Source organism: Manis pentadactyla, chromosome 2 (assembly GCF_030020395.1).
Source record: "Manis pentadactyla isolate mManPen7 chromosome 2, mManPen7.hap1, whole genome shotgun sequence".
Classification (NCBI taxonomy): Eukaryota; Metazoa; Chordata; class Mammalia; order Pholidota; family Manidae; genus Manis; species Manis pentadactyla.
This window is the reverse complement of record NC_080020.1, coordinates 61,381,159-61,396,157: the sequence shown is the minus strand read 5'-3', so window position 1 is coordinate 61,396,157 and position 14,999 is coordinate 61,381,159. Positions and strand designations below refer to the sequence as shown.

The window sequence follows — 14,999 nt, the reverse complement described above, 5'->3', positions numbered from 1 at the left end:
CCAACAAAATACTAAACAGCAAGAAGCTGAAAGCATTTCGACTAAGATTGAGAACAAGTCAAGGATGCACACCCTCCCCACTTTTATTCAACATGGTACTGGAGGTCCTAGCCACAGCAATCAGACAAAACAAAGAAATAAAGGGCATCAAGACTGGTAAGGAAGAAGTCAAACTGTCACTATTTGCAGAGGATATGATAATGTACATTAAAAATCCTAAAGAATCCACTCCAAAACTACTGGAACTAATATCTGAATTCAGCTGGATACAAAATTAATATACTGAAATCTGTGGCATTCCTATACACTAACGATGAACTAGAAGAAAGAGAAATCAGGAAAAAATTTCCATTCACAACAGCATCAAAAAGAATAAAATACCTAGGAATAAACCTAACCAAGGAAGTGAAACACCTATACTCTGAAAATTAGGAGACACTTGTGAGAGACATTAAAGAGGACACTAACAAATGGAAACACATCCCATGCTCTTGGGTAGGAAGAATTAATATTGTCAAAATAGCCATACTGCCTAAAGCAATCTACAGATTCAATGAAATCCCTATCAAAATACCAATACCATTCTTCTACGAACTGGAATAAATAGTTCTAAAATTCATGTGGAACCACCAAAGAACCCGAATAGCCAAAGCAATCCTGAGAAGGAAGAGTAAAGCAGGGGGGATCTCACTTCCCAACTTCAAGCTCTACTACAAAGCCACAGTAATCAAGACAATTTGATAGGCACAAGAACAGACCCACAGACCAGTGGAACAGAATAGAGTGTACAGATATTCAACCAAACATATATGTTCAATTAATATACAATAAAAGAGCCATGTATATACAAAAGGGAAGTGACAGACTCTTCAGCAGCTGGTGTTGGCAAAACTGGACAGCTACATCTAAGAGAATGAAACTGGATCATTGTCTAACCCCATACACAAAAGTAAACTCAAAATGGATCAAAGATCTGTAAGTCATGAAACCATAAAACTGTTAGAAATAAACATAGGCAAAAATCTCTTGGACATAAACATGAGAAACTTCTTCATGAACATGTCTCCCTGGGCAAGGGAAACAAAAGCAAAAATGAACAAGTGGGACTATATCAAGCTGAAAAGCTTCTGTACAGCAAAGGACACCATCAATAGAACAAAAAGGCATCCTATAGTATGGGAGAATATTTTCATAAATGACATATCCAATAAAGTGTTAACATCCAAAATATATAAAGAATTCATGCACCTCAACAAACAAAAAGCAAATAATAGAACTAAAAAATGGGTAGAGGATCTGAACAGACACTTCTCCAAAGAAGAAATTCAATTGGCCAACAGGCACATGAAAAGATGCTCCACATCGCTAATCATCAGAGAAACGCAAATTAAAAACACAATGAAATATCACCTCTCACCAGTTAGGATGGCCAAAATCCAAAGGATAACAACAAATGTTGGCGAGGATGTGGAGAAAAGGGTACCCTCCTACACTGTTGGTGGGAATGTAAATTAGTTCAGCCTTTGTGGAAAGCAGTATGGAGGTTCGTCAAAGAAACTAAAAATAGAAATACCTTTAGACCCAGGAATTCCACTTTTAGGAATTTACCCTAAGAATGCAGGAGCCCAGTTTGAAAAGACATATGCACCCCTATGTTTATCACAGCACTATTTACAATAGCCAAGAAATGGAAACAACCTAAGTGTCCATCAGTAGTTGAATGGATAAAGAAGATGTGATATATATACACAATGGAGTATTATTCAGCCATAAGAAGAAAACGAATCCTACCATTTGCAACCACATGGATGGAGTTAGAGGGCATTATGCTTAGTGAAGTAAGCCAGGCTGAGAAAGACAAGTATCAAATTGTTTTCCTTGTCTGTGGAATATAAGAACAAAGAAAAAAACTGAAGGAACAAAACAGCAGCAGACTCACAGAACCCAAGAACAGACTAATAGTTACCAAAGGGAAAGGGACTGGGGAGCATGGGTGAGAAGTAAGGAATAAGGGGGAAAAAGGGGCATTACGATTACCACATATAAAGTAGGGATGATGCACGGGGAAGACAGTATGACACAGAGAAGACAAATAGTGATTCTATAGCATCTTACTATGCTGATGGACAGTTACTGTAAATGATTGCAATGGGGTATGTGGTGGGGAGTTGATAATGGGGTGATTCTAGTAACCCTAATGTTGGTCATGTAATTGTACATTAATGATACAAAAAAAAAAAAAGAACAGAGCAGACAGTACTGGGCCAGCTGGTTTTAGCTTGATGACTGGCCATCCCCTTGAATACCTGGTCCCTGAACTGCCATTGTAGTCAGTTGACAAAGTTATGAGATGTGTATTCCAATTAGAGTAAAGCACATACCACAGACATGGACCAAGGAGAAAGAAATCATTCCTTGGAGCTTTATCCTGCCAAGTCTGGGTTGATTTCAAAGGCTGCTCAAAAAGTGGTATATACCATGTGAGGCTACTGCCCACTTTAAGTAGTCAATAAAAAAATCTTAATAGAGTTTTATGGAAATATGAGAGAAGTGACATAATATTGATTATTAGAATGATAGCAAGTAAAGATATCCCTAATACCTTTATAACTAGCTAGTTACTTACAAATTTTGGAAAGCTTTATTATAAGTCATATTACCAGATATGTTTGTAGATATTGAATTAGCATGAGCAAAAGAAAGCTAATTGTTCTATTATCAAATTGCTGAGTTTGGAATATTTACTTCTACAGAAGCCACATATCTGTGTTGCCCATGTATAATCTTTACCTATTTGATGATTTAAGTTATTTCTGAGTTAGTTTGTAATTCACTGGGTCACTGAATAAAAACCTTCAGCTTTACTTAAACAACAAACAGTTTTTGTTTTTGTTACAGTTTTGCTCCATATCAAAAGGGAAATTCCTAGGGCCTTTTATAGTTACACATTATTTTAAATTTACTTTGTCAGAATAATCTAAGTGGAGTATAACCACAGTTCTTTTTCTAAAGTTTCAAAAATGATTTGAAATGTCTATTAAAAAAAGTCAAAATTTGAGGGGGAGTTGAGAGGCAGAACCAAGATGGTGGCATGAGTAGGACAGGGGAATCTCCTCCCAAAAACATATATATTTTTGAAAATACAACAAATATAACTAATCCTAAAAGAGAGACCAGAAGACAAAGGACAACAGCCAGACTACATCCACACCTACGAAAGCCCAGTGCCTGGTGAAAGGGGTAAGATACAAGCCCCGGCCCAGTGGCACCTGGGTGCCCCTCACCCCAGCTCCCGGCGGGAGGAGAGGAGTGGAGCGGGGAGGGAGAGGGAGCCCAGGACTGCTAAACACCCAGCCAAGCCATCCGCACCAGAGCGCAGACACAGTGCATGCATGGAGGGCTGGAAACTAGGGAAACAAGGCAGCAAGACCTCTGAGCAGATTCCAAACCCAGTGCCCCTGTGACAAAGAAAAGCGAGTGCTTTTTGAAAGTCTTAAAGGGACAGGGATGCCACAGCTGGACGGAAACATACCAGGTCACAGTCCAGCAGGTGGAAAGTCCAGGGAACTCCGGGAGCACTAACCCCCTGGGCAACAGCTCTGAGACCCCTCACAGAGGTAAACAGCCAAAGAGCCCCCAGTCCATTACCCCTCCCAGGCGCGGCCATAGCAGAGCAGCAGTCTGAGGCTGGCCATGCCCTCAGCAAGGGAGATTCCTCCATACCAGCTGGACAAGACACAAAGACGCAGTCTGCACGCAATTGCCCAACACAAGCAACTAGGAGTCGCAGTTGTCCCAGTAAAGAAAGGCCAGTAGCAAGTGGAAAGTTTGGCTCTTCCAGCTGACAGACAGTCAATACCACCTATTAACATGAAAAGGCAAAAAAATTTGATCCAGACAAGACTAACCCACACAGCTTCCGCATCTGCTACATCTTCCTCTGAGAAGAAACCTGGGGAGATAGATTTAGCCAGTCTTCCCGAAAAAGAATTCAAAACAAAAGTCATAACCATGCTGATGGACTTGCAGAGAAATATGCAAGAACTAAGGAAGGAGAATACAGAAATAAAACAAGCTCTGGAAGGACTTCAAAACAGAATGGACAAGATGCAAGAGACCATTAATGGACTAGAAAACAGAGAACAGGAACGCAGAGAAGCTGATGAAGAGAGAGATAAAAGGATCTCCAGAAATGAAAGAATTTTAAGAGAGCTGAGTGACCAATCAAAACAGAACAATATCCACATTATAGGGGTACCAGAAGAAGAAGAGAGAGAAAAAGGGATAGAAAGTGTCTTTGAAGAAATAATTGCTGAAAACTTCCCAAAACTAGGGGAGGAAATGGTCTCTCAGATGACAGAGGTACACAGAACTCCCATGACAAGGGATCCAAGGAGGGCAACACCAAGACACATAATAATAAAAATGGCAAAGATCAAAGACAAGGACAAAGTATTAAAGGCAGCCAGAGAGAAAAAAAAGGTCACCTACAAAGGAAAACCCATAAGGCTGTCATCAGACTTCTCAAAAGAAACCATACAGGCCAGAAGAGAATGGCATGATATACTTAATGCAATGAAACAAAAGGGCCTCGAACCAAGATTACTGTAACCAGCACGATTATCATTTAAATATGAAGGAGGAATTAAACAATTCCCAGACAAGCAAAAGTTGAGGGAATTTGCCTCCCGCAAACCACCTCTACAGGGCATCTTACAGGGACTGCTTTAGATGGGAGCACTCCTAAAAGGAACACAGAACAAAACACCCAACATATAAAGAAGGGAGGAGGAGGAATAAGACGGGAGAGAAATAAAGAATCATCAGACCATGTTTATAATAGCTCAATAAGTGAGTTAAGTTAGACAGTAAGTTAGTAAAGAAGCTAACCCTGAACCTTTGGTGACCAAAAACTTAAAGCCTGCAATGGCAATAAATTCATACCTTTCAATAATCACCCTAAATGTAAATGGACTGAACGCACCAATCAAAAGACACAGAGTAATAGAATGGATAAAAAAGCAAGATCAATCCATATGCTGCTTACAAGAGACTCACCTCAAACCCAAAGACATGCAAAGACTTAAAGTCAAGGGATGGAAAAAGATATTTCATGCAAACAACACAGATAAGAAAGCAGGTGTAGCAATTCTGGTATCAGACAAAACACTTCAAAATAAAGAAAGTAACAAAAGATAAAGAAGGACATTACATAATGATAAAGGGCTCAGTCCGACAAGAGGATATAACCATTATAAATATATATGCACCCAATACAGGAGCACCAACATATCTGAAACAAATACTAACAGAACTAAAGGAGGAAATAGAATGCAATGCATTCTTTCTAGGAAACTTCAACACACCACTCACTCCAAAGGACAGATCCACCAGACAGAAAATAAGTAAGAACACAGAGGCACTGAACAACACACTACAACAGATGGACCTAGTAGACATCTACAGAACTCTACATCCAAAAGCAACAGGATACACATTCTCCTCAAGTGCACATGGAACATTCTCCAGAATAGACAACACTCTAGGCCACAAAAAGAGCCTCAGTAAATTCCAAAAGATTGAAATCCTACCAACCAACTTTTCAGACCACAAAGCATAAAACTAGAAATAAAATGTACAAAGAAAGCAAAAAGGCTCACAAACACATGGAAGCTTAACAACAGGCTCCTAAATAATCAATGGCTCAATGACCAAATCAAAATGGAGATCCAGCAATATATGGAAACAAATGACAACAACAACACTAAGCCCCAACTTCTGTGGGATACAGCAAAAGCAGTCTTAAGAGGAAAGTATATAGCAATCCAGGCATATTAAGAAGAAGGAAGAATAATCCCAAATGTATGGTCTAATGTCACAATTATCGAAATTGGGAAAGAAGAACAAATGAGGCCTAAGATCAGCAGAGGGAAGGATATAATAAAGATCATAGAAGAAATAAATAAAATTGAGAAGAATAAAACAATAGCAAAAAATCAATGAAACCAAGAGCTGGTTCTTCGAGAAATACACAAAATAGATAAGCCTCTAGCCAGACTTATTAAGAGGAAAAGAGTGTCAACACAAATCAACAGAATCAGAAATGAGAAAGGAAAAATCACGACGGACCCCACAGAAATACAAAGAATTATTAGAGAGTACTATGAAAACCTATATGCTAACAAGCTGGGAAACCTAGGAGAAATGGACAACTTCCTAGAAAAATACAACCTTCCAAGACTGACCCAGAAAGAAACAGAAAATCTAAACAGACCAATTACCAGCAACGAAATTGAAGCGGTAATCAAAAAACTACCAAAGAACAAAACCCCCGGGCCAGATGGATTTACCTCGGAATTTTATCAGACATACAGGGAAGACATAATACCCATTCTCCTTAAAGTTTTCCAAAAAATAGAGGAGTAGAGGACACTCCCAAACTCATTCTATAAAGCCAACATGACCCTAATACCAAAACCAGGCAAAGACCCCACCAAAAAAGAAAACTACAGACCAATACACCTGATGAACATAGATGCAAAAATACTCAACGAAATATTAGCAAACCGTATTCAAAAATACATCAAAAGCATCATACACCATGACCAAGTGGGATTCATCCCAGGGATGCAAGGATGGTACAACATTCGAAAATCCATCAACATCATCCACCACATCAACAAAAAGAAAGACAAAACCACATGATCACATCCATAGATGCTGAAAAAGCATTTGATAAAATTCAACATCCATTCATGATAAAAACTCTCAACAAAATGGGTATAGAGGGCAAGTACCTCAACATAATAAAGGCCATATATCATAAACCCACAGCCAACATCATACTGAACAGCGAGAAGCTGAAAGCTTTTACTCTGTGATCGGGAACAAGACAGGGATGCCCACTATCCCCACTGTTATTCAACATAGTACTGGAGGTCCTAGCCATGGCAATTAGACAAAACTAAGAAATACAAGGAATCCAGATTGGTAAAGAAGAAGTTAAACTGTCACTATTTGCAGATGACATGATACTGTACATAAAAAACCCTAAAGACTCCACTCTGAAACTACTAGACCTAATATCAGAATTAAGCAAAGTTGCAGGATACAAAATTAACACAGAGAAATCTGTGGCTTTCCTATAAACTAACAATAAACTAATAGAAAGAGAAATCAGTAAGACAATCCCATTCACAATAGCATCAAAAAGAATAAAATACCTAGGAATAAACCTAACCAAGGAAGTGAAAGACCTATACCCTGAAAACTATAAGACACTCTTAAGAGAAATTAAAGAAGTCACTAACAAATGGAAACTCATCCCATGCTCTTGGCTAGGAGGAATTAATATCGTCAAAATGGCCATCTTGTCCAAAGCAATATACAGATTCGATGCAACCCCTATCAAATTACCAACACTTTCTTCAATGAACTGGAACAAATAGTTCAAAAATTCATATGGAAACACCAAACACCCCGAATAGCTAAAGCAATCCTGAGAAGGAAGAATAAAGTGGGGGGGATCTCACTCCCCAACTTCAAGCTCTACTACAAAGCCACAGTAATCAAGACAATTTGGTACTGGCACAATAACAGAGCCACAGACCAATGGAACAGAATAGAGACTCCAAACATTAACCCAAACATATATGGTCAACTAATATTCAATAAAGGGGCCGTGGACATACAATGGTTAAATGACAGTCTCTTCAACAGATGGTGCTGGCAAAACTGGACAGCTACATGTAAGAGAATGAAACTGGATCACTGTCTAACCCCATACACAAAAGTAAGTCATGAAACCATAAAACTCTTAGAAAAAAACATAGGCAAAAATCTCTTAGACATAAACAAGAGTGACCTCTTCTTGAACATATTTCCCCGGGCAAGGAAAACAAATGCAAAAATGAACAAATGGGACTATATCAAGCTGAAAAGCTTCTGTAAAGCAAAGGAAACCATCAATAGAACAAAAAGGTATCCTACAGTATGGGAGAGTATATTCCAAAATGACAGATCCGATAAAGGGTTGACATCCAAAATATATAAAGAGCTCACACACCTCAACAAACAAAAAGCAAATAATCCAATTAAAAAATGGGCAGAGGAGCTGAATAGACAGTTCTCTAAAGAAGAAATTCAGATGGCCAACAGACACATGAAAAAATGCTCCACATCGCTTGTCATCAGAGAAATGCAAATTAAAACCACAATGAGATATCATCTCACACCAGTAACAATGGCTACCATCCAAAAGACAAACGACAACAAATGTTGGCGAGGTTGTGGAGAAAGGGGAACCCTCCTACACTGCTGGTGGAAATGTAAATTAGTTTAACCATTATGATAAGCAGTATGGAGGTTCCTCAAAATGCTCAAAATAGAAATACCATTTGACCCAGGAATTCCACTTCTAGGTATTTACCCTAAGAATGCAGCACTCCAGTTTGAAAAAGACAGATGCACCCCCATGTTTATCGCTGCACTATTTACAATAGCCAAGATATGGAAGCAACCTAAATGTCCATCAGTAGATGAATGGATAAAGAACAAGTGGTACATATACACAATGGAATATTACGCAGCCATAAGAAAAACAAATCCTACCATTCACAACAACATAGATGGAGCTAGAGGGTATTACGCTCAGTGAAATAAGCCAGGCGGAGAAAGACAAGTACCGAATGATCTCACTCATATGTGGAGTATAAGAACAAAAGAAAACTGAAGGAACAAAACAGCAGCAGGAGCACAGAACCCAAGAATGAACTAATAGTTACCAAAGGGAAAGGGACTGGAGAGGATGGGTGGGAAGGGAGGGATAAGGGTGGGAAGAAAAGAAAGGGGGCATTGCGATTAGCATGTATATTGTTGGGGGGTGCACGGGGAGGGCTGTGCAACACAGAGAAGACAAGTAGTGATTTTACAGCATCTTACTATGTTGATGGACAGTGACTGTGAACGGGGATATGGGGGGGACTTGGTGAAGGGGGGAGCCTAGTAAACGTAATGTCCTTCATGTAATTGTAGATTAATGATACCAAATAAAAAAAATAAAATAAAATAAAAAAATCAATACTTGAATAAATATTTATCCATTTTCATAGTTACCTTTTAAATACATCAAAGTATTGAATGACATGTGAAAAACACTAAGCAGAACTCATTGTTATCTTTCTGTTTATGAATAAATTATCAAGAGAATTATTCAAATTAAATTGCGTGAATTAATATCAGAGAATTAGTCTGTTCCTAACAATAGGTTAATAAATTTCATAGTAAGCTACAAAGGCTTTCTTTTTTAAATAATTGGTATCATCTACTGTATACTGAGATATAAAAGTTCATTCTATGAATATATTTCCTTGGAAATTTAAACCAAATATAAAACATGTGTTCGTATTGCTTTGTGTTGCATGATAAATTATTTTTTCCTTTTAAAATAATTTTCAAATGTACACATCATATAAATTAATATGAATGAGTTATTGGTTACCATCAGTTAGCAAAATAAAATATATTAAATGTCATAGAAGTAGACAGTATAGTAAAATATCACTGAAAGCAGGACATAACAATTAATATCTTGCTCTAAAAGCTATAAATCATAAAATATTTGAAGAAATACACTTTTTCAATGCAATCACACTTATCAGTAAATATTGTATGCTTTATCTGTTAATGAAATCTTCTAAAGGACTTGGACAATTTCTTATTGCCACAAATGGTTTAATCATATTAATCTAAATGTGTTTATATAACTCAATTTCTGAGTAAAACTTGTTAAATACATGGAGTAAATCCCAGTCTCAAGTAGCCTTTTCTGTTCTGATCTAGTTTCCTACTAGAAGACTAACTTGATGCTGCTTCACTATTTATGCAATGTTAATTCATGTATATCAACGATACTCTTTTAAAGTTGCTTTGGTTCCCAAATATTATTTCTAAAAGGTTATAGACCTGGTGATTTGAACTGTCCAGTTCTTTATAAGTGCTTATATCTAAAATACAGAAAAGAACCTGAGATTGAGGATTATTACTCTGTTAGCCCAGTATCCAAGATCCTCAGTTTCTTTAGCTATGAAAGAAAACAGTGTGTCAAAAATGGTACACTGGAGGTGTTTTATGCATTCCAGAAATATTATCCAGCTGAATAAGTCCATATATAGTTATTAACCCTATATTTATTTCTCTAATAAACATAAAAACAAATAAATGTCTGAAAACATAGTTTTGATTTTTTCTTCATTTCATTGTTTAAAAGGGAACTGATCCTTTATTTTTTTGTATATATCCTGGCTATCTTTAGAGCATAAATTTTACTAACTGATCCATAGTAAACCATTGAATTTTAATTTTCTCTGAAAGTAAAAAAGCATGTTTACCACATTAGCAGTGAAACCAAGATTCAGGTCAGGTGAAAGTATTGGTACCTGATTTTAAAAATGAAATAACAAGCTGAGAAAAGAAAGATATACAATATTTTGGAAGAAAAAAATTATACTTAAGTATGTGAAGAACATGCCTACAATTTTTAAAAAGTCATTCCTACATAGGTTCAAATCAAGCATCTTCTTTGAGAGTTGGTATTAGATCAGTTTTTTTAAACAGCAACAAATAGGCTGGAGTGCCTGCTAGTAAAGACTGAAGTAAGTCAACCTCTGCTTAACTATCATAACAATTATTAGAAAATAATACCCCAGTTTGAAACCCTGCATTTTAAGAATAGCATAGAACAAAGAACAGTGATCATGAACATAGTAAAAAAGAAAACCTATAAGAAAGAAAATAAAAATTAATTTTATGAATCTTGGAGGAAAGAAAGAAAATATACACAGATTCACTCAGAATATAGGTTAAATGAAATAATTATCTTGCTCACAGAAGATATACCCGGACAAAAATAGCAAAGATTCAACTAATACTTATCATTTGCAGAAATTTTCACTTCAGAAAATATACCTTTGAATAAATAAATCTAGTTTTCTTTTTTTCTTAGTTGAAAAATATTTACTTCAATGAGCTAGTTCTATTAGTGGCAGAAATTTAATCTTATCAAAGCAAGTGTTAGTGACTTCTGAGTTTTTTCAGTAAATTACAGATTTCCTATTTCTCTTCTTTATTTCCTTGTTTGAATTTTAATGAAAAAATGAAGACGATAGAAATGATCAGCTTAATTCTATTTTGAGAGTTGTAATAACCCTAAAATTACTTACAAATCTTCTTCTATATTTCCCTTGTTCTGACTAAAGTTTTACAAATTGTGATTACTGCAAACCGTACAAACTGCTAAAATTAAGAAGTTAAATATTCCTATGTTCAAAGTATTCTGAGTTAAAAAATCTTCAACATTTTGAGAGTTTATATTTTATTTGATGGGCTCTACTTATTTTTAAAATCCTTGACATTTTAACACAGTGTTTGCTCAAAAATGATACTCAGAGTGAGAAAATAATCAATATGACATTTTGAAAGACAACTAATTAAATGTTAACAATAAATATTGACTGAGCACCTACTAATGCTCAGCTACAGTTGTGGTCTAGTACATAGCGTAGTGTGAATGAGATGAACCTCGTGCATTCTTTATTTAACCCAAGCATTTAATTAATTTACTATTTTTTTCCATATAAATTACTCAAATCATAATTTTTGAAATATATTTTGTCATATTGAAATATATTTTGTCATAAGGTGAAGCATGAATGAATATAGGATAGAAATGCAGACAATATGAGGCAACACAAACAAGACCCCCAAAATAAAAGTATATTTGGGACATTCATGGATACTTCTATCTCTAAATTACACTTAGTACATCTAAAATCTCTGTATTTTTGACATTTTAACTATTTCAGGGCATAGGTTTAAAATTTACCCAACTGATAAGTACCTTTAATATATGCTTTTCCTTGTTTTATTCAATGAACGTGACATAGAAAGATTAGAACTGAGCAATAGCATCTTGCTAATCTGAAATGATGCTCACTTCGGTGATGAAAATTTGAAATTACTTGAACTTAGAAAAAGAGCATTTTTACCACAAAAATTCATGAAGGTGTTCTTTACTTTAAGCAGAGATAACATGTATGGTTTCATTCAAGCTTTTGAATATTTTCTGTAATTTGAGTAAATACATGTCTAATAAAAGATGTGTGTGTAAATATAGAGTTTAATAGATTGCACTGCTCAGTTGACTTTGAGTGTTCATGTGATAAGTTGCTTATGAATTTCTGGTTAGCTCATTTGAGAGCTTTTGAACTATGAAACTTATTAAAGAAAAATTAGATCCAGCGGTCCAAAGTGGCAGATTAATGTTCTTATAATGATCATTGGCATAATCACATTTATAATTTAACTTTAAGAAGTCATAAGTCAGCTTTTATCAGTATTTAGAGTTATCACACAGAGATAATTATTCCTGAAATGGTTGATTACTAATCTTTCATAGTTCACCTTTCCACTTCTCTTCTTTTTTTCTTTTCAGATTTCCATTAGATATTGGGAATTTCTTCCAAGGACAACAGGCAAAAATCATTGCAAAGGTAATAAAAGACAAATGTATTCTTTATTATTTTACCCATATTTTGTCAGCTAAATTTACCAAACATGAATAAGCAAATACATAACAAACTTGCACATTTATGTAAATATATATTTAATTAAAAAACTAACTGTATGAAGAAATTTCAGTGCTATCCTTCAAGTACGTACTGTCAGACACTCTGTGAGGTGCTTCATGCACATTATATTTAATTCTCACAGCAACTCTGTGAGGCTAATTATATATAAGCAAACTGCTTGAACAGTTATTTGAAACTTGTTTGAGCCCACTCAGCTAACATGGAGAAGAGGCCCAATGAAACCCAAGACTTTTGGCCTCAGTCCTGTTCATCCCTTTACATTATGTTCCTATCAGGTGATAAACTTCAAGAGAAACTGATTAACTGTTTTACATATTCTATTTTGTTTTACTGGGAATAAGATTTCCAAAGTCCAGTGTGTGTTCACAGAAATTTGAAACTAAATACTGATTTTGCATAATGAGATAAGAAGGTAACCCAGCATTCCTTTTCTTAAGAGTATGAAAATTATGCATACCTACGGTGATCCCTGAAATTGCTAGCTTCATTTGGCTACAAGTCATCAAATAAAGTGTTCTTAAAAAATATCCTAATACACTATACAACCTCCCCTCCCTGAAATGATTTTGATAGGAAACAAACATATTAACAAATGCATTTTCCCTTTTCCTATCTTCTAAAGTTTCAGTTGCTACTGTTTTGAACCTTGCAAATGGGTTTTGGGCTTTTTGTAAATGCAGGATTGAGAGAAAAATGAGAGAAAGAGAAATAAACAGTGCTGGTGTACTCTATAGAGAAAAGTTTAGTGAGCAAAAAAAGAGCTAGAAATTCTTGTTATGTAGGAGGTACAAGGATGGAAGAACTTGAATGAGGCAAGATTAAAGTGTTGAGATGTCTGTGAGAACAGTTGTCTTGGAACATCAATTTTCTAGACAGTGGACAGTTTCTTTGGTATTTGGAAGGAGAAAGAGAATTTGTGATTTGAGAAAAAGGGGTTTTTATAAATGGAACCATGAGGCTCCATCATCAGCAGGGCTGAAATATCTGTTCATGTCAGATCTGACACTTACTGAATACCTATAATATTAAGAGATTAAATATTCCTATGATCAGAGTACTTTAAAGTCAAATAAATTTTCAACGTTTTGAAAGTTTTTATCTTATTTGATGGACTGATAACTCATTTTTTATAAGATTTCAACACAGAATGTTCTCAGTAAATGACGTTCAATATGAGAAGATAATATGACATGACATTTGACAGACAACAAATTAAAATATAAATTAATAAAATGTATTAAGTTTATTGAATTAAAAAACTTTATGGACTACTTCTTCCTTCTTGGAAATACAGCATTTTATTTACTGACTTGCTTAAAAATACTTATTAATTAATGAATATTAAAGTCAAAGTCATTTAAGTTGGGGAGTTTGATTCAAAATTATAGCTTTGGGCAATACACCTGGCCTAGGGCAACTGGAGGGCAGCACCACTGTTTTAGGAATAACTCCAGCAGGCAGAGGTACAGATATGCCAGAAATGTAACATTTTCTTTGTTTCATCCAGTTTGACCTGTTCATTCACTGTCATATAAGTGATGATGAAAACATAGTGTTCAGTTGTTTTCAGAGGAGGCATATAGAAGTAGATTTTGAGTGGCAGATAAAATAGGAATATCATATAGTCTAATTCTTAAGGCTGGTAAAAGTAAAATATAATAAAATCTTCTGTAATACACTCAGAAAAGCACAAGCTTTATAAAAATGGTTGACAGCAATAATTTTCTTTTTGCAGAAAGGAATATAAGGTACAGCAAACAGAACCATGTTTTTAGTGCATTAAAATAGCATGAACACTGGTTCATTGGATGTCCTATATTCAGCAAATTAACTGGGACAAATTACTTCAGGAAAAGAAATAGTATGTTCAAAATTATTTTATTTCCTTTTAGTTCTGCTTCAAAGGCACACACTGATAAAAAGGGTTTCCAAAGGCAAGGTGGTTAATTGCCAGGGTTGTTGTGCTCTGGGATCACATTTAAATTGCAATTACTCTAAAAGCAAGATGGATAGTTACTTCAACTGCCCAATTCTAAACCTACATCAACAGGAAGCTTTTATGAGTATTAAATGGATTGTGACTTCACTGTTCTCTCTGATTATTTTGTTTATTTGGGAAAAGGATGTCATAAAATTGAATGTCTAATCACGTTGGCCCAACTGAGAAAGTGCTGCTAAACCACTTTGAAGACTAAAACAATTTTATGAATGTACTTGGTCCTAAAAAAATTAATGTATTTGTTGTATCTCTCAGACTTCAAAATCATTCTAAAGAAAAATAAAGCTTATCTTCTTAAAAAAATGGGAGGGGAGGAAATACGTTCATAGTAAGTCAATTTTCAAGATGCCCAT

The 14,999-nt window shown here is 35.4% G+C and overlaps 1 long non-coding RNA gene across 1 annotated transcript in view; it reads left to right on the top strand.

Annotated features, from left to right (window-relative positions):
• The window catches only part of LOC118932344 (uncharacterized), a 204,920-nt gene that overhangs the window by 177,865 nt on the left and 12,056 nt on the right, over positions 1 to 14,999 (top strand). Inside the window, exon 3 of the long non-coding RNA XR_005032725.1 lies at positions 12,491 to 12,548. This is a non-coding gene — a long non-coding RNA (uncharacterized LOC118932344). The remainder of the gene's footprint in view (positions 1 to 12,490; positions 12,549 to 14,999) is intronic.